Source organism: Vombatus ursinus, unplaced genomic scaffold, assembly GCF_900497805.2.
Source record: "Vombatus ursinus unplaced genomic scaffold, bare-nosed wombat genome assembly UNPS02014830.1, whole genome shotgun sequence".
In the NCBI taxonomy this organism is placed as follows: domain Eukaryota; kingdom Metazoa; phylum Chordata; class Mammalia; order Diprotodontia; family Vombatidae; genus Vombatus; species Vombatus ursinus.
Genome location: NW_020954608.1, coordinates 12,257,888 through 12,278,041, shown reverse-complemented (window position 1 = coordinate 12,278,041; position 20,154 = coordinate 12,257,888). Strand labels below are relative to the sequence as shown.

At 38.3% G+C, this 20,154-nt stretch overlaps 1 protein-coding gene across 1 annotated transcript in view; it reads left to right on the top strand.

The window, feature by feature from the left end:
* LHFPL3 (LHFPL tetraspan subfamily member 3) overlaps positions 1 to 20,154 on the top strand; it is a 475,954-nt gene that overhangs the window by 386,874 nt on the left and 68,926 nt on the right. The gene's annotated exons all lie outside the window — the stretch shown is intronic.

Below are 20,154 nucleotides of genomic sequence, written 5' to 3'. Positions count from 1 at the left end.
AACAGAACAGAACAGAACAGAACAGAACAGAACAGAACAGAACAGAATAGAATAGAATAGAATAGAATAGAATAACAGTAGAATAGAAATAGGGAAAAATGCTTGGGGCTCCTGTGGACCAGAGTGGGTAGCTTTCATCTCCTTTAATTTGGACTTCTTATCTCAGTTTGCTCATAATTTCCAAAAGCACCCAAATCCCCTATAGACTCAAGGGAGTGCTATGAATGACATTCAAAGTTCCCTAGCCTGTTAGAAATCATGCTTCAAATAGAGATTGGATTACATGATTTCTACACGTCTGTCCTCTTTCCAGTTTCTTGATTTTGTAACTCAGTCATTCTAACATGGATTAGATTGGCCCTGTGCTGGAGTATCCTGTACTTATCTGAGAGAGGGGAATTGGCACTGTGGGGAGTGAACCAGAGTCATTTTTCTTTAGTAGAAATGGAAGAGTGCAAGAAAGTGAACGGGAAAATACGATATTTCCATTTCCCATATTTATTGTTGTTGAGTCGTTTTTCAGTCATGTCTGACTCTTCATGAGCCCATTTGGGGTTTTCTTGGCAGAGCTACTGGAATGGTTTGCCATTTCCTTCTCCAGCTCATTTTACAGATGAGGAAACTGAGGCAAACAGGGTTAAATGACTTGTCCAGCCAGTAAATATCTGAGGCTGGATTTGAACTCATGAGGATGAGTCTTCCCGATTCCAAGTCCAGTGTTCTACCCACTGCACCACTTCGCTGCCCTTTCCCATACTTACTTATTGTAGAAGAATTTTAGATTAATTCAATGATGCCACAGGTAAAAGTATTAAAAAATACTTGGGATTCCTTCTCTTGTTCCTTCATTCATTCAACAAATGTATGAGGCAGTTTCAGAGATGAGAAGCTAAACAGATGTCAGCTGACCTAGATGAACCCAAAAAAATGCTTCAATAAGAAGTCAGCATGCTCCTCTGCTGAATTCCCATACATATTTAAGGGGGCCAAAAGTTAAGGAATAGTCCTGAGTCCTCCCTAATGAAGAATTCCCCCTTCATTTATCAAAAGCAGAACAGAGGAAATAGGATAACCTTATGGCAATCCATTTCATTTCTTTGACTTTTGATTTCCTTATCTGCAAAATGAGGAAATTGAACTAGATAACCTCTGAGGTCCCTTTAGGTTCTAAAGCTATGATCCAATGAGTTAAAGGAAGCTGAAGATCGCTTACATGAGAAATATTATAGCAAGGTAAAATTCTTATGCACCTAAAGGAAAATGGTAGTTAAATAAGATCACCCCAGGGAGAAATTTGGGCATTTGGCTAGGTGAAATCTGATGATAGGCCAGAGGGAAATACTCAACCATTCTTCAAGATATTGTGAAGGAAATGGGGCTGTCATTCTGAATTTAGTCTCTGCAGGTGTCTAGAAAGGGCCATGAATTGCTGCTGTCTTTGATTTGTTAATTTTTTGGATAGGCTGACTAGCATAGCTTCACTGGACTTCCCCACAACAACCAGTTATCTCTAAGATGCCAACTCATCTTATAACAGGTAGCAATGAAATTCATTAATAATTGGCCTTGCATGCCTTCTAATTAAAATGAAATAGATTCTAGAAGTCTGTGATTTTTGGCTTCTGAAAAAGGCTTCTAATGAGCTGATTTGGGGAATGATCTTAGAGATGTAGTCTTAACTCCATAGCTAAGTCGGTCAGACTTTTTCCATCTTCGGGATCAAAATATGGCTAGAATTAACTTTAGAGGACATTACAGTAAAATGTGCACTCCTTGAGAACTGGAACTCTTGTGTTTTTGTCTTTGTAGCCATAGATAAAAATCACAGTGCCTTGCACCTTTTAGATGTTTAATGAGTGTTTGTGGAATTGAATTGAATTCTCAAATGAAAGCCTCCCATGGTGAACAAATAAGTAGAACGAGTATTACTCCAAATTATCTCTGTTATTAGAACAACCAAATGATACTGTGTCATGCTGTCATATTTATAAAATCCAGAGGGCTTTTCTTCACAAAGTCTCTTTAGAACTTTGTGCACACACATATACGGGCTGCCAGGAGAAGACACTCCTCATTTTCCATCTGCTGCTACTCTAACATGCCAAGGGAAATATTCAGGTGTATCAATTATCAGTTGATAATTGCTAATCTACACTCAGAACTGGGCAGCTAGGTGGTACAGGGGATAGATGCCGGGTCTGGTATCAGAAATATTCATCTTCCTGTGTTCAAATCTGGCCTCAGACACTTACTAGTTGTGTCACCCTGGGCAAGTCATTTAACCTTGTTTGCTTCAGTTTCCTCATCTGTCAAATGAGTTGGAGAAGGAAATGGCAAACTACTCTGGTATCACTGCCAAGAAAACCCCTAATGGAGTCATGTAAAGTCAGACATGACTGAAAAATAACTGAACAACAACACTCAGAACTAAGGGAGAAAAATGGAAATTGATCACTGACCTGATGAACGCATTGACAATCCCCAAAGTCCTTTAAAGTGTGGGATGCCAAGTATCAAAATAAGCATTTAGAATGACTTGAGGGACAAAGAGGTAGGAGTCTAAGATACAGAAAGACTGTAGTGAAAATTTATTTTCTTGTGCCATGAACCAAAGAAGAAGATCACAAAGATTCTGCAGCTAGGAACTAGTTCTATGGGTTTCGTTAGTGTCTGGAGCTCTCGGGTGTAGTAACTCTCTCCATCAAAACAAACTGGCACCCTCTCCTCAACTTAGTCTTAGAGTGTTTCCTAGAGCACTGAGAAATTGTGACTTTCCCAGGACCATTTAGCCAGTATGTACTGGAGGCAGGATCTAAATCAAGGTCTCCTAGTTTACTGTGTAAGAAGAGGCTGTCCTTCAGCATCCTTAAAACTATTTTGAAATCATCCAAAAGGACTGAATAATAATAATTTTTCACAAAGAGGCATACCTTCTAAGGAGAAAGGTAAGAGATGGTGGTAGAAGAAGAAATGGAAACAAGCAGAAACCAAAGAAGGGATTTTGATAGAATTCTTCCAGATGCAATAGAGATCAGGAAATCATAAAATCATAGAGATAGATCTGGAAGAGACCTTGAGGGCCATGTAATCTAAACTCCTCATTTTACAAAAAAAGGAAACTGAGCCCCAGGGAGATGAAACAACTTTTCCAAGATCATACAAGTAGTAAGTGGCAGAAACAGGATTCAAATGGAAGACCTCCAACTCCAAGTTCAAAACTCTTTAATAAAGGAGAAAGATTAGACTGGTTCTGTTTGGCTTCATAAGGTAGAAGTGAGAACAATAGATGGGGTTTGCAAAGAAGCAGATTGAGGTTTGATTTAAAGGAAAGTTTCCTAACAATTAAAGCTATCCAAGAGCGGGATCTCTCAGGAGGTTGTAAGTTCTCCATCACTGAAAGTGATTCAAAAAAATTGCTAGATGATGATTTCCTGCTGATGACCTCTAAGGTTTATGAGGTTATTGTCACTTAATGTCACTTAATGTTTCTTGATTTTTGTGAAGTACAAAGGTTACCTAATAAAATGGCTAAAAGATGTGACTAGGGACTAGACCTAGGATTTCATTACTATAGAGAGCTTCTATATGAGGAAACTGTCTTTGCCAAGTCAGGAGGGCACCTTCTCTGAATGTAGAATCTCAGAAAATTGCTTGAGGATCTGAGAAATTAGGAGAATTGCCCAAGGTTACAGAACCTGCATGTATCAGAGGTGGGACTTAAACTCGGGTCTTTCTCGCTTCAAGCCTCGCTGGCTATCCGCTACTCCATGCTGCCACTCATGATGTCACTGTTAACTAACAAAATGGCTAAAAGATCTTATGACTATAGAATGCAAAGGAAATCTTTTATATCAATGTTAAGTATGTGTATAAAACACATTGTTACTTCATCTAAACCCGTTTACCCTCTGTCCTCCAAATAATTCACGTTTTCATTTCTGTCCCCTTGCTTAGTCTATTTCCTATACTTGAATTACCTTCCCTCCTTTTTACTTATGGAATTTCCTACCCATTCTTTCTAAAAACAACTTAAATACCACCTCCTCTATGAATCTTTCCTTGATCCCTCCAGTTAATCTAACCTGACCTGATTTTTTTTCAGCTCTCTAATGCATTTATATAGCCTTGTGTATTAGGATTATTTGTGTATCTTACCCTATAGTAGATTGTAAGCTCCATGGGCAGAGATTATGTGCAAACTTTGCATCTGCCCTAGTCCCTATGACAGTTCTTGGTAGATATGTGCTTAATAAATGTTTTTTTTATTTCTTCATATTTCTCAAGATCAAATTAGTCTACACAATGAAGAAATTTCCTTGCCAAAGGCTACGTTTCCATGACACATGAATGTCTCTCATTTTCTCTGAGGTGATATTCACTGACTATATCTTATTTGGTAAATGCTGTAGTATGTCCTTTGGGAAGATGTAAGTGACACTGAAGGCATTGCCCCTCCCCTGAAAGAGTTTATAGGAATTATATGTGGAAGAGAGTTTAGAAATTGTCTAATCTAGCCCTTTAATTTTACATTTGAAGAAATTAAAGCCATAGACATTAAGTAACTAGTCCAAAAGCATAATGGGCAGCAAACACCAAAGCCAGAATTGGAATTCAGCTCCTCTGACTCTCCAGCTAGTGTTCTTCCACTAAACTATTTAGATAAACAAAGTTAGAAAAAACTAACTGCATATCCATGCCTGACCAATGATACCTCAGGTGGATGAGGTATTTTTAGGACCCACTTTAAGGCTGAGGGACACATCTTATAGAAAGGAGTCTACTAAGAATTCCTATTTGATAGTAAGTATTACATTTTTTTAAGGCAATCGGGGCTAAGTAACTTGCCCAGGGTCACACAGCTAGTGTGTATGTGTATGTAAGTGTCTAAGGCCAGATTTGAACTCAGGTCCTCCTTACTTCAGGGTGAGTGCTCTAACTACTGTACCACTTACTGCCACTACATTTGTATATCTGTAGCACTATTCCTGTTGACGGTGTTATAAAGACTCTTATAAAATTACATATGGCAGAGGGAACACCTGGCCAATGCTGGCGTTGGGTTGGAGTGCAGACACCATCAGAATGAGCCCAAGTAAATAATACTTCATGGGGTCAAGATTAAAGGGGAACTTCAGCCCAGGGCACTAATGAAGACCTATTATGGGATTCCTAAAAGGAGAAAATAAGACCATGGTTTAAGGGACCCTATGGAGAAAGAAGCTTTTTGTCTACCAAACAGCCTAGTGATGTGCAGTTTCTCTACCTCCAAATGATGAAAATATCAACTAACTGTGGCTCTCAGACCGCCAGGTATGTCAAATCAAGATTTTATGTTCTTTGCCGTTCTGTTGATAATACTTCTAGAGTGATTTTAAAACAGGGATAGATGGAGAGAGTAAATTACTTGATGTGTAGAACCAAGATGCTTAAGGAATTAAAACTCCTTAAGAGACAATGCACCTACTCTGTAATGCCTTTGCAGCTGGCAACAGATTATAAGATTCATATTGTCATTTTGAGGTGTGTGGGGAGAATTGTGGAGTGACCTGGGGTATGAAGAGTTAGCAATGCAAAAGTAAAAAAGAAAAGAGGGCAGTGAAACATTTAACAATACACGGAAGGAAGTTCAGAAGGGAGGCAAAAATAGTCAGGGGCAATGTGGTTATTGCCATGTTAAAATCAATATATGCTTTTAAAAAATCAAGTTCTATATAATATAAAAATGCATAGTTTCATATATATCATCTTTTTCTGTTCTTTGTAAATAGAATTGGTCATGATTTTTTATAAAGTTCATAATTCTAAAAGAAAATGTTCACAGGAACAAAAACAACACCAACAATGTGATGAAGTTGGATCTCTGTGCAGAAACCGTCAGGCCCAACTAATGCGAAGACCCTCCCCAATACAAGCAACAAGGTTTTTATTTATAAAGGATGAACAAAAGAAAGAGCATAAGATATAATCCCTGTCCTGTGGGTGCATACAGATGCCTGTATTTAAGGGCATATAGTCTTGTGGGGAGAAAATACAAATCCACCTGTGCCAGCAAAGAACAATAATAACTCACTTTTATCTTGTGCCTTGAAATTTGTAAAGTGGGAGTGAGGGAAAATCAATTTATAATTGAAAAAATAAAATTTAATTTTAAAAATAAAGTTTATAGAACTCCCTGAGATAGGCAGTAAAAGTATCATTATTCCCATTTTACAGAAAAGAAAATGAGGCACAGAATTAAAGTGATTTTTGCTAGAATCCCATGGCTTTAAACAAAGCAATCCAGTATCTTTGCCAAGAAAACCCCAAATGGGGTCATGGAGAGTCAGACACAGCTGACATCACTGAAAAACAAAACAACAACATGACATTAAAGTATCACAACTAGAATCTGAACCCAAGTTTTTTACTTAAAGAGTATTACTCTTGTCCCTATATTACATTGTAAGAGCACATTTTAATGAAATGCCAAATTATGTGTCATAGAAAATCTCACTGTGCTCTGCCTTAATAGAGAGGAGGAATAATATTTACATAGGAATGAATAAATATTCCATGACAGAGTTTAAGGAGAGCTGGGAAGAGAAGAGTAGAAAGAATTTTAAGAAGCTAGAGATTATTTAATCAATCAATCAATATTTATTAGGCAACTACTATGTGCCAGGCACCATGCTAAGTTCTGGGGATACAAAAAGAAGCAAAAGACATTCTCTGCCCTCAAGGAGCTTACAATCTAAAGGACGAACTTATCTAAAAAAAAAAGAGAAAGATGAATGAGTGAAAAAAATATGATGCAAGGGGAAAAGGGAAACCCAGTCAGTCAACCAGCCAACAGTATTTAAATACTTTGTAAGCACTTTGTAAATTCCTGGCACCACGCTAAGCACTGGTGATATAAAAAAAAAAAAGGAAATATAGTTTCTATCCTCAAGAAACTTTTATTCTAATGGGAGCAGATGACATTATAAAAATAAGCATATTCAAGAGACAGACAGAGTAAATGGAAAAAGTCTCTAGCAACTGGGAAGAAGAGACAGGGAAAGGGGCCAGAAAAAGCCTCTTATAGAAAATGGTATTTGAGCCTCATTGCCCCAGGGGTGCTCCTCTCCAGGCATGGAAGCCCCTTGGCTGCTGGGGCCAAAGAGACCCCCGAGGGAGCAAGACCACGCAGAGCCCTGCAAGGGAAGGGGGAGGAGGTCTGCAGCACAGTCCACTTACATTAAGTGAGACCTGGCTATATTCCTTCTTCCTGAAGCACATATAAAAGATATGACTGAGACTCAACGCATCTACCCTACCATCCACTTAATGCTTATTCTCCTGAAAATAAATGGAGAAAGCTTGAATGTGTCTCTAGTGACTTTGAAACTCTGGGTAGGAAAAGTGAAGGACTTGAGGACATCGATGGTGTCCTCATCTACTCTCAGTAGAAGGTCATGACAATGCCAAGTAAAGACCAATTTAGGAAGTGGGCAGCTAGTTATATTGATGAGGAATGAGGAATAGAACACCATTTCTGATTTATGGCTATAAATGACAGAATGGGAAGGCAAATCTCATGAATAATGAGGGGATGTATGTGGGTAGCAGACTTGCCAGCCTGATGAACCAGAGTTTCTTAAGTTGAAATATGAGACTGAAGAAGGAAAATAGCCACATATATAGTGTTAAGGATAACCCAATGTCATTGATCATGCATATGATGTAGAAAGAATAATCATGGAGATAACTATCTTTAAAAGAATAGGATGCCTTCAGAAACAAAAATTTGACCATAAAAATTGAGAATTAACTTGATGCAGAAGAAAAGGGGGGAAGCCAATGTGGCTGCTGACAGATCTCAACAATTTGTTCGAATTTTAGAAGAGTGTGTACAGAGGACAAAAGAAGCATAAATAATCAAGAATAAATACAAAAGAACTATTCAAATAGTGTTTCGAAGCCTAGACTGTGGAATAAGCTATAGCTTGTAGAAAATCCCTTAAAGGGGGGAGTATTTTTAGAAATTTCAGAGTAAAAAGACCAAGAAAAGGATGCCCTTGGAGAAAACGATGTACTGTTAACAGATAAAAGAGAAAGCAGAACTAGGAAAGTAAATTTAGGCCTGAAAGGAACTTTGAAAGCCAAGCCCAATTCCCCTTCTTTTACAGATGAGTAAACTGAGGCACAGAGTGGCTAAGTTGTTTGCCCTTGGTCACACAGTTACTAAGGATCGGAGGCAGGAATTGAATTCAGGTAACTGCTCAAATACTCAAATCTTATTTTAATTTCATCTTTTCTCTAAAGAAGAATAAGTTTAAAAAAAAAGTGGCCTAGATGATTATATTCAAGCTCATTGAAAGAACTTGTGGATATAGTCATGGAGTCACTTTGTGGAATCTTTGAGGAATCAAAGAGAACCAAAAAGAGAACAGGAGAAAAATAAATGTTATTCAATTTCAAAAAGAAAAATGGATTACAGAAAATATAAACCAGTGAATTTGAGCTTGACAAAGGTACGTAGCTATTGAAAGCATGTATAGCTTCCTATGGCAGCTAGGTGGCGCCATAATGCATAGCACGCTAGACCTGAATTCAGGAAGACTTATCTTCCTGAGTTCAAACCTGACCTCAAACAGTTGTGTGACCATGGTCAAGTCACTTAACCATACCTTAACTTCCCAATTTCTCTTAATTCTAGTGCCTTACATCTGTCGATTATTTCCAATTTATTCTGTACATTGCTTCTTTGTTTCTAGTTATTTGTATATTATCTCCCCTATTAGATTACAACATCCTTGGGAGCAAGGACTGTCTATTGCCTTCCTTTGTGCACTTAGTACAGTATCTGGCATATAGTAGATGCTTAATAAATGTTTATTGACTGGCTGGTGATCCTCTACAGCCTAACAGATTTGGACTATGGACAGTATTCAGAAATTGACAATGGCAATATTAAAGACGGAAAACATGAAGGAAGGTGATCAATGTCCAAAAATATTTGAAAGGCTATCATGAGAGATTTGCTTTTTCCTACAGACCATTCAATCAACCACCCAACAAATAATCATTAAGTGCCTTCTATGTGCCAGGGATTGTAGTGGGCACTGAAAATACAAGTATGGAAGAAAAGGAAACAGCTCCTACTCACAACAATCTCACGTTCTGATGGAGTACAATAAATGCATTAGAAAAATCATACAATATAAATATGAATGTAATAAATATAAATGTATTAAAAGTAGTTAAATAAAAGGCAGTTTAAGAAGAAGGTCATTGTCAGTAAGGGGGATTGGGCAAGGTTTCATGAAGCAAGTGGTCCCTCAGATGCCTTTTAAAGGAAGAGATGGAATTCTTTGAGTCAGAGATGGAATGTTGTGTGTTGCATGTTCCTTTGGTGTAAGGAGTTCCCACATGTGTGTTGTTATTGTTGTTTGTCCTTTGTTCTCAAAGAGGACCACGACATCTCACACACACACACACACACACACACATACACACATATATATGTACATATACACATATATACAGCAAGAATAGGAAGTTGTAGGAGGAGAAGGAAGGGAAAGGGGAGAAATTCTTTAGAGTTGAGTCATAAGAAAGTGAAGAATGGCTAGGATCCCTCCTGGGCATATATATATATGAGTGTATGAATATATATATATGTGTGTGTGTGTGTGTGTATGCATATGTGTATGTATGTGTATATGTGTATATATGTGTATATGTATGAAGGTAGGTAGGATGGTCTTGCTTATCTGAAAAGTCCCAGGTACACAAATGGTTTATCAGGCTGAGTTAGCCTGGCCAGAGCCAGGCTTGTAGCTGACTCAACTTCAAGGGTACTGAGAGTTTAATAGAGTTTAGTTGCAAATGATCATTTATGTTAATTGGGGGGAGAACTTCATTTCTGGAAAATAGGGCAACTCAAAAAAAAATCAAATTTAGGGGGTCCCTTCACAGTGCCTTGCTCGTAGTTGGTACTCAAATATTGATTGATTGGTTTCAGTTATGTGTCCCAATAACCAACCTCCTCAACTCCCAAGCCACTGAAGCCTAATTAAGAGCATCTCTGGAGAGGAAAAAAAAAAGGAGAAAGAGCACAGATTATAAATCTAGAGCAAGGCAGGACTTTAGAGGCCATCAAACTTCATCTAGAAAAGTCTAGAGAGTTTTCAGTCTTTTTTGGTCCCTCTTCCAGTTGGCTTTTTGGTAAAACCATGCTATATATCTCAGTGTAATATGAAAGGAAATAAATTCTAGAATTCACCATGCGTATGCACATAAAAAAAGACAATTTTTTTTAAAAAAAGAAACGTAAATGGTATTAAAAGTTTTTTGGGTTTACTTATAAACTCTCTTATCCCTTACCATTCAAATATCTAAAATATTTCTTGTGATGGAAACATCCACTAGAGAGGATGGCACCTCGGTGCCACGTGGTCTGAATTCTACATTGATCCCAAGTATATTTAGAAATTACTCTTTACATTCTCCAAACTTACCCAGAACGTTTTTCACTGTGTGTCTCTCCAGAACTTGCCCAGCTCAGCGTGTTCACCTGCAAACTGCTCTCCTCCTCCTAGCCAAGAAAAAGATTGCAGCTTAGTCTAGTGGTTGCAGAACCAATTTGTAGCTTGGCAAACCCCCAAATCCACGGGCCCAGATTCATTCCATCAAACCCTGGTGCCAGCAGATCCCATTCAGAGCTGGTTGATGGTGGCTCTCTAGTGACAGCATTTTTTGCCCACCACTTAAACTTAATTGGGAGCAACTTCCTGCATGACAACCCTCACATTTAAAAAAAAAACTTCAGGATGGCACCTAAGAACTGGCCATTCACTTGATGCCAAGAAATTCCTGACTCGTTTCCAAGGGAGCAACAACTTTCAGAACCAACAAGTAGGCAGTTCCAACTCCCCTAGAACCGTAATGTGGATAAATAGCATGTGGAGGCATGCTATTGAATTAATAGGGTTTTTTTACTCAACTGAATTATTTAAGAATGGGAGTGGGAAGGCAGATGCTCGTTCCATGGGCTGCCCGCAACTTTCTTCTGTTGTCTCGGTTGCCTAACTCATTTGCAGAGACTGACCAGGGGAATTTCTGTTTATAATCCCAATGGGAATTTGCTCCTTCTGGATAATGCCAGTATAAGAATTACTTACTCAAATACATTACAAAGTCAAGGGGGATTTAGGCAGGATGCTGTATGTAAGTAATCTTTTGAATATCATATCCTTTTGATAAGACTCCCAAGGAGATTGTCAAATCTCCATCCCTGGAGTTATTGAGGAAGACACTAGATAAACATCTGTATTGAACTCATTGGTCATTTACCCACCTGAAGACAGGAAACTGGATCAGACAATCTTCTGAGATCCCTGACTGGTCCAGAGCCTACAATAATAACTGACATAGAAAGTGCTTTAAACTTTGCTAAGTTACTTTGAACCTTGTAATAATGTTTCATGGTAGTTACTAGTACAGGGCTGCATAACATGGGAACCATGAACTTTCGGGGGATAACTCTAAATAGTAGACTTTCTTTGTACATTTTATTTTATATATTTAAAAACATTGCTCTGCAAAGCGGCCCATAGGTTTCACCATCCTGCCAAAGAGATTGCTATCACAAAAAAGGTTATGGATTTTAATACTGGAGTTATTTTGTTCCTCTCACACCTGGAATGCACTGCGTCCTTACTTCTGTCTTCTTCCTTAGCTTTCTTCAAAGCTTTGCTCAAGCACCATCTTCCCCTATGTGAGACCTTTCCTGATCCCTCCAGCTGCTAAAGACTCTCTCCTCAATAACAAAAATACCTTGAATTTACATTGGATATCTTATCAAGGTTATGTTGTTTCCATTGATTAACTGTAAGCTCTTTGAGAACAGGGACTATATTATTTTTGTCTTCATACCCTCTGTGCCTAGGATAGCACTTGGCAGCTGCTTATTAAATGCTTATTAATTAGTTACTGAGTGACTTTCCTGCAAAGTTAATAAATATCAGAGGAGAGATTGAATTCCAGATCTTCCCAACTTTGAGTTCAGCACTCCGTCAGAAGATAAAACCTCAGTCATGCTGAAAATCCTATCAGTTTTGGCTCTGTCAAAACACAGTATCAGCCCTGCTTTTGTTTAGTCATTTCAGTCTTGTCTGGCTCTCCTACCCTATTTGGAGTTTTCTCGGTAAGGATACTAGAATGGTTTGCCATTTCCTTCTCCAGCTCATTTTCCATCTGAGGAAATTGAGGCAAATAGGGTCACGTGACTTTTCCAGGTCACACGGCTAGTAAGTGTCTGAGGCTGGTTTTGAACTCAGGAACATGAGTCTTCCTGACCCCAAGCCCAGCCCTCCATACCCTGCACCACCTAGCAGCCCCTATTTGCTCTATTGCTTCCACCCTAAATCAGATCTTTATCTAGTCAAGCTAATTTATTTGCAACTCCCAGTCCACCCAATACTGTGTGGCTTATTTTCTCCCACCTTGGAGACCTCACACTTGCTATTCTCCTCACTCGGACAGCGACTTTCCTTAGTTCTTTTCTCAAAATATCTCCTTTTCTTCTTAAAAACACAAAAAAACAAACTCAAACTGCTCAAAACTCATCTTACCTGGAAAGCCTTGTCTAATGGCACTTACCCATGATTTCTCCACAGACTCCAGCAACACGCAACATTTAGGCATATGTATCTGTGCAGTTAAGTCTTTATGGACTTGTTTAATACAGTTTTTCTCATCATTTTTCAGTTGTGCAAGGTCTGTATTTTTTTTCCCCTGTCTGCACTGCTTCTCCCATTTGATTATGGATTCTTTGTATCTAAGATTTCAGGCTTCTCTTTCGTTTGTATATCTGCTCAATGCTTGGTGAGCATCTAGTAAATGTTTGTGACTAAGTGAAGATTCTTGTGAATACAGATAATGGTATACATGGCAAAATAGGAGCAGCTCACACTATTATCTTCCCAGCATGCCAGGTTTGACTCCAGAAAGTATATAAAGATTTGGGCAGGGAATTATTCAGTGTATACAGTTGTGGGTGGCATTCTCGGAGAGCACTCTCAGGGGTGACCCCTTAAGTACCAAAGTCATAGGCATAATGAAGCATCAGCTACTTTGAATCATCACAAGTGACTCGTGCATGGACAGAGATGTGCAATGAATGTTCATTATGCAGAATTACGTGTAGTAGAGAATTTTGTTGCAAGCAATTGACTGGAGATAATTTCATTGAGCACTTGCAGAATACTTTTGTTATAAACTATCTTTTGTTGCAATGGGATTTGACCTACCTGTATTAGAAAACATATTATCTTTTCTCCTGCCTCTCCTTATCTTTCTTTTAAACCAAGCTCTAGCTACACTCCCATTCAGTGCTGGTTTCCTTGGTTACCAATGACTTTCTGTTATTCATTTGTGGATTTCGGGTGTTAAACAAAATATCTCCCTGCTTTTGTGTTGCTTTGACAAAGGTTAGAGGTAGCGATTGTGCTTTTTTGTCTCCAGAAAAGCAATGCATTTTGTTTTTTCAGTAAGATTATTACAGTGAAAATAGGCTAGCAAATGACTTGTTTGAATTTTCATTACTGGAGAGGACTTATTTCTTTTCGTCATAAGTTTCAGGATTTTGACATTTGGTTTAAAATGCTATAATCAGCCTAGCTGTGCTGAAAGGATCATTTGGGCTTTTCTGTACAAACCAAATCGGCTTAAGTGTGGTTTATTTTTTCATTTAAATCTATATAATATACTTGAATTGCCCAAACTTGATGTAAATAACAATAATAGCTCACTTTTGCAGGGCTACTGCGTGGTAGAAACCCTGCCAGTTATGTAGTTAAAGTGTTCTCCACCCCCGTTTTACAAATGAGAAAACTGAGCTTCAGAGAGTTGTGAAGGGACTGACCTAGGACAGCGCAGTTATGGAGGTTCAAAGCCAGAATTTGAACCCAAGTCTTTTGATTCCAAGGTGAGGGCTCTTTTCAATAAAGTGTACTAAGACCTGGGAAAAGTAGAGAAGTGAGTCATGGGAAGCCCATTTCTCTGAACCACACTTATCTTTAAGTGTTAAGTACTATTCCACACAACGGTGTGTTAAAATGAGCTTAACCCAAGTGAATAATAATTAAACGTGCTAAGGGTGCATCTTTTCTACATGCAAGTCATGGGGGTAGATAAAGGAGATGGGAGTGGGTCGTGTTGGTGGGGAGATTGTGTTGTTTGAAAAAATAAATCAAGTTTCTGAGTAATCCTTCAGAAATGTAGCCTGTTTCAAAACAGTTTTCACATTCTTATGACTAAGCCAGAAGAAACGTCTCTTCGAGATCCTTATTTGAGGAATGAGGGAAAAAAAAAGAGAAAATGAGTTGCCCAAGGTCCCCAAGCCAGTGGATGGAAGAGTTCACATTAGACTCTAGTCCTTCTGACTCACGACGGTTTGTTGTTTCTTTCACATTCTGTGCTGCTTCTCGTATCTCATGTCTTTGGGCCCTTTATTCTTTGGGAAAAAAAAGGCCAAATATATTCATGCTTCCATATATACGTTCCTATTTATTACATAATATCTATTTTGATATTTCATTATGGAAAAGTTGTAATGCTAAAATAGTGAGGATATTATATTATCTTAAATTATGCAACCTTCAAATTCTATCTCCCGTGTTCCTCCCTCCTCCCTCAAAAATGAAAGCTCCCTTGGATATGATATCTAACAATAAAAACACATTAGTCAAATATTTACTCTTTTTTGTCACAATTCAATATGACTTACTTGTGCCTAAGGATATGTTCCTTCTCAATATTACTTCTCTAAAGAGTACTATAATAATTTAACATTCATAGAGAAGGCTTTAATTTTTAAAACACTTCATTCCACTTTATTATTTTTATAATGATCCCAAGGTAATCTCTATGTCCATATTCTTAAAATTTAGATGACATGTTTATTGAAGATTTTCGTTATGTTTCGGTATTTCTATACTCCAGAGGGACATTAGAGCAATTGAAGCCAACCTAAAAGGAAAGGAAAGGAAAGAAAACTGCCAAGAACTGTCTTTAATGACACTTGGGCATAATCAAATTATACCTACATAAAGTCTCTGAAAATACAAAATTTAAAAATTAACACTTTGGACTTGAGTTATTCAGAGAAATAGTCATCTGTCATATGTGTGCATATAAGCTCACATAGATACAAACATATATATGAAGGAGGCAACGTGGTATGGTATATGGCCCTAACATACCAGGAAGACTTGAGCTCAAGTTCTGTCTCTCACATTGGTCATGTGACCCTTAGCAAGTCACCAAACCTCTCAGTGCCTCAAGCAGCGTTCACAGACATCAGGTTCAAGGAGTTGCAAACATGCCACTGCCAGTGGGAATGAGATTAAAATGTAGTTGGAAAATACTCAACAAAATAAATAAAAGTACAATAGAATATAGATAATGTTAATATGTATTTTCTTAAATCAATATACAGCCCCAGGGATCCTTCTGTATAGTTTTGTGACCCCCCACCCCTTTCATGACTTTCACAACACTGGTCTTAGATTACAGATCTATACTGGTGGAGGGAGTTTCTGCAGTTGAAGTCCCTAACAGCAATGAAATCACAGGAGTGCCCTTGTCCTGTGTTCATTGGTGTAAGGAGCTCCCCCTGCTATTCCAGATTGGTATCTTCTCTGCAGTTTATAGGCAACCTTAGTGAGTTGCCTGGGGTATAGAGAGGTTGAATAATTTACCCGGGGTCTCACAGCCAGTATGTGTCAGAGGCAAGATCTGAAACCACATCTTCCTGACTCTGTGACCAGTTTTATAACTACTACATTATGCTGCCTCACCAATATATGCAGACAGATGTGTGTATGTGTGTGTGTGTGTGTGTGTGTGTGTGTGTTATTCAATCTGTGATCTAAACCTGAATTCAAAATATCTACCTGGAGCCTTATTACTCAAGACAACCAGGCTATCAGTAACCAGAAGCCTGATGTAGCTCTAAGCTTTCTGGGCTGTACAACATAGGTGTCAACCATGTTGCCCCTGGGGGCATAGAGCCCACAAAACTCCTTTGTGTGGCCTAAACCAGATTAAAATGTAATTGGGGGTGGGGGAGCAGCAAGGTGGTACAGTGACTAGAGCTCTGGCCTTGGAGTCAGGAGGACCTGAGGTCAAATCTGGCCTTAGACACTTGACACTTACCAGCTGTGTAACCTGGGCAAGTCACTTAACCCCAATTGCCTCACCAAAAAAAAAAAAAAAAAAAAAGTAATTGGGAAAGATTTAACGAAATAAATAAAAACACAATAAAACATCTATGGTATTACATTTTAAAACTCAATCAATATGCAGCCCTCAGGGATCCTCTTGTACAGTTTCCTGGCCCCCCAATTTCTATTTGAGCTTGACATCACTGCTGTACAGTGTTTGTTTCACATAAGCCTCAATGATCGATAGGCAATAGTTCTTTTGGTGAACGATCCTGAGACATAGACTTCAAAAAAGAGTGATGGATAGAGCTACCTGCTCTCTGGTCAGCACATTCATCTCCCCCCATAAGAACTTTGAACAACCAATGGCCCTGGGTTTGACATGGGAGATTTCCCCATTATTTGTTCCAGATTAGACCTCTGTGACACTTTGTAGCCATCTCCTTCCCATACTCCACTTTTTTAACTTTCTAGTGCCCTTTTATATATTGTCTTTCCTCATTAGAATGTGCAGGGACTTGCTTGTTCACATTGTACCCCCAGTACTCAGTACAGTGCCCAATACATAGTAAGTGCTTAATAAATTCAGTTACAGAAGGAAAGAGAAGCAGTATAGTCCTTAACTACCTACTAAAGTGTTTCAGATCATTTAGCCAGGAGGCAAAACATAAATATATATATATATATATATATGTATATTGATTGTGGCTAAAGAGTTAAGTGGCAGTATTTTGGTTATTGCTACCCAGAGGTGAAATTACATATATTTTCTAGGGAAAATGTTCAGATAGTCATATATTTGCTAAATGTGCTGGGATTAGGTTAGTTTTAACTTATAGACTATTGGATTTTGAAGGAAGCATATAACTTGTGAATTGTTACTTAACATTATTTAAGCTGCCTGTTTATCTACAGGGGTGGCATTGTTGTGAAACATTTTATAAAATATGTGTTAATTTTATATGATTATGCAGTTCTTCAACAGTTCAAAAACTCATGATTTATTAGTATAGATACCCACAGCATCCATCAATGCAGACCTAAACCTCTCTACACCTTAGTGAAAGATGTTCTTATGTTTCTAAGGCCAACAAACTGAAACAAAGGGTGACTTTGGTGGTCAGTCTTTTGATGATAGACTTTACCAGACTTAGACAAGATAGTTCTCTAAGAACAGAAGCAACCAATCGTCACCCGACCCATATGTAAGCTAGGTGGTAGAATGAATAGAGCATGGGACTTGTAGTCAGGAACACCTGAGTTCAAATCCAGCTTTAGACACTTACTAACTCTGTGACCCTCAGTACTTAACATCTCTATGCCTGGATTTCCTCATCTGTAAAATGGGATAATAATAGTACCTCTTTCTCTGGGTCATTGTGAGGACCAAATGAGTTAACATATGTAAAAATTACCCTGCAAGGCTTACAGCGGTATTTAAATGCTGGCTATTTTGCAAAGCCTTTCCAGTTGAAAAGGCTAAGGAAGAACTTGAAGGACACAAGGTCACCCAATAAGTAGTCAGATTAGGACTTTAATGGGAGATTTGACAGAGAGGTAATGGATTCAAGTTGCAGAACGAGGTATCATATATATTTGGACATGGACAATGTGGGAGTTTGTTATAACTGTGCCTATTATCTAAAAGGGTTTTGTCTTTCTCATTAAATCGATATGCAGCCTGTAGTGATCCTTATGTATACCTTTTTTATTGTTCAGTCATGTCATACTCTTCTTGACTCCTTTTGGGGTTTTCTTGGCAAACTACAGTGGTTCGCTATGTCCTTCTCCAGCTCATTTTCCAGATGAGGAAGCTGAGGCAAACGAGGTTAAGTAACTTGCCCAGAGTTATCCAGCTCATAAGCATCTGAGTCCAGATTTGAACTCAGGAAGACAAGTTGTCCTGACTTCAGGCTCAACATTCTATCCGTTGTGCCACCTAGCGTTCAGCTTAGTGGCTCCCATTCCTATTTGAGTTTGACACCACTGCTCTAAATCATAGATGAGTTGCAATCTATACCAGTGTAGGGAGAAAAACAAATATTTGCAAATTTATAATAAAATATTAATTTAAAAATAAAATGAAATGAAAAAAGACTTTAATTGAGGATTTATCAGTTAATATCTTTTCGTTGTTAGAGGCAGCTAGGTGGCACAGTATATAGAGCACTGGGCTTGGAATCAGGAAGACTCACCTTCTTGAGTTCAAATGGGGCCTCAGACACTTGCCAGCCGTGTGACCCTGGGCAAGTTCTTAGTCCTGTTTGCCTCAGTTTCTAGAGGAAATGGCAAACCACTCCAGTATCTTTGCCAAGAAAATGTCGGACATGACTGACCTGCAAGTTGCTAGTTCTTGCTAATATCCACATTATCCTATGTAGCTGGGTAGAGAGCTGAACTTATGATCAGGAAGTTCAAATTCTCTTTCAGAAACAGACTGACTGTGTGACCCAGGACAAGTCATTTAACCTCTTAGTGCCCTAAACAATTCTCTAAGCCTATAATTTGCAGAGAAGTTCCTGATCTGCATTGGTAAAGGAGGTTTCCTTCTCAAGAGTTCCCTATAGCAGTGAAATACTGAGTCCAATCTAAAAACAATTTATCACCCTTCTCTCTGCCAATGGAGTTTTCTTCCCTTTATGCAAAATATTACAAACTAATAGAAAATAATAGGAGTCAAGAAATATTTGATTCCTTGAAGTAAACCGGTGATAGATAATTATGGATTCCTATCCAAATAACTCATTTTTAAAAGGATCTAAATATTCTAGATTTAATGCTTTTTTTTTAACTTTAAACTCTATCTCAAATAGCACTTCTTCTAGGAAGCCTACCTTGATCTTCCCCAGTAAATATCTTTCTTGCCTTGGGCCTTACTAGCACTTTTTTATTTCTTTTGATGTATTTATACACATGTTATTTTGGTATTCTGTATTGGTATCATCATAAGAATCATTAGATAATAGATTTAGAGCTACTAGGGATCTTAGAAGCCTTCCAGTCTAATCCATTCATTTCACAGAGCATAAGGCCCCACCCTTGGGCCACCTCACTTACCCCAACCTGCATTTGTACTGACAAGCCTGAGAGATTTTTCCAGAAAGAGGGCCAGCCATGGCCACCATGCTGTTACAACTCTACTCAATTCTTATGGTTCTACAGGTAACCACCCAACTATAGTGAACCCAGCAAAGTGTTCTATATACAATGGGTGCTTAATATATTCATGTTGGCTGAACTGAATTTAATTGTTAGATAAGTCACTTAACCACTTTGGGCCTCAGTTTCCTCATCTGTAAAATGAATCATTTGATCTAAATAATCTCTAAGCATGCTTGTGAAAGGAAAGTTATGCAAATCTGGACAGCATAAAAAGCAGAGATATCATCTTGCCAACAAAGGTCCATGTAGTCAAAGCTACGATTTTTCCGGTAGCAATGTATGACTGTGAGAGTTGAACTATAAGGAAAGCTGAGTGCCACATAATCAACACCTTCAAATAGTGGTGCTGGAGAAGACTTTTATTTATTTATTTACTTATTGGTGAGGCAATTGGGGTTAAGTGACTTGCCCAGGGTCACACAGATAGTAAGTGTCAAGTGTCTGGTCTGAGAGTGGATTTGAACTCAGGTCCTCCTGATTCCAGAGTTGTTGCTCTATCTACTGTGCTACCTCACTGACCCTGGAGAAGGCTTTTAAGAGTCCCTTGGACAGAAAGGAGATCAAATCAGTCAATACTTAAAGAAATGAATTCAGACTATTCACTGGAAGGTCAAATACTAAAGTTGAAGCTTAAATCCTTTGGCCAAATAATGAGAAGATGGGACTCATTGGAAAAGACCCTGATGTTGGGAAAGATTGAAGGCAAAAACAGAAGGGGACAGCAGAGGATGACATAGATACATAGATAGATAGATGATAGATAGATAGATAGATAGATAGATAGATAGATAGATAGATAGAT